This window comes from Dendrobium catenatum, unplaced genomic scaffold (assembly GCF_001605985.2).
Source record: "Dendrobium catenatum unplaced genomic scaffold, ASM160598v2 fragScaff_scaffold_1288, whole genome shotgun sequence".
NCBI lineage: Eukaryota > Viridiplantae > Streptophyta > Magnoliopsida > Asparagales > Orchidaceae > Dendrobium > Dendrobium catenatum.
Window position 1 is genome coordinate 413207 of NW_021319750.1, and position 788 is coordinate 413994.

Sequence of the window (788 nt, forward strand, 5' to 3'; positions counted from 1 at the left end):
TACCAATATTATTGTTGGACAAGCTAAAGTTAGGGTGGTTCCTCCAACCTCAGTTATAAGTATTAGTATAGGGATTATTTTGTCTTCTAATCAAATTGACATTCTAAATCCCTTGAACTTTATTCTTACCAATATAAATTAAATCATACTATTCAAATTTCATATATGATCTTAATATTGAACTAACTCGATAATTATCTTTTTTTTTTTGAAATAATAGCTACTTGAGTAGTTAGAATTGAAAAACCATTCAATTCTTAAACTTCAGCTACTCCTTTAGGACTCACCCTAGCAGAAGGACACTAAAATTTATTTGTAAACATTTCCTCAATTAATGCATAGATTTCATCAAAGATCCTCCTACTGTTGCATCAATTAATGAACCTAAGGAATCCTACAAGCATATTATTGGAAGTCTAAATAACTAACCAATTAGGTAAAGCTTGGTGAGGGCATTTTCTAAGCATATCCTTAAATCTCTCCCAACCTTCATAGATTGACTCTTTTTTCAAATTGAAAAAAAAAATGTGATATCAAATCTCCCTTCGTCGCAAGTCAATAATGAGATTGTGTTTTACAACAATATATTTAGTGTGAGAGTGTTGAATTAAATTCTTCGTGATACAAATCAGGACTTGCAATATCACAAATAATAGGGACGTTATCCACTAGTAATAAAAAATCAAGAAATTGTTGCTTCGGCCAAAAGACTTGGGCAACACAGTTTCTTACAGGCATATACTCAGTTTTTATGGTGGATAAGGGTACTAAAGTTTACATCCTACTAG

At 31.1% G+C, this 788-nt stretch overlaps 1 non-coding gene across 1 annotated transcript; it reads left to right on the forward strand.

Moving 5' to 3' along the window:
- Window positions 1-438: 438 nt before the first annotated feature.
- LOC114580807 lies at window positions 439-542 on the forward strand. Its single transcript, XR_003702385.1, has one exon. It is a non-coding gene; the product is annotated as a small nucleolar RNA R71 (small nucleolar RNA).
- The last annotated feature ends 246 nt before the right edge of the window (window positions 543-788 follow it).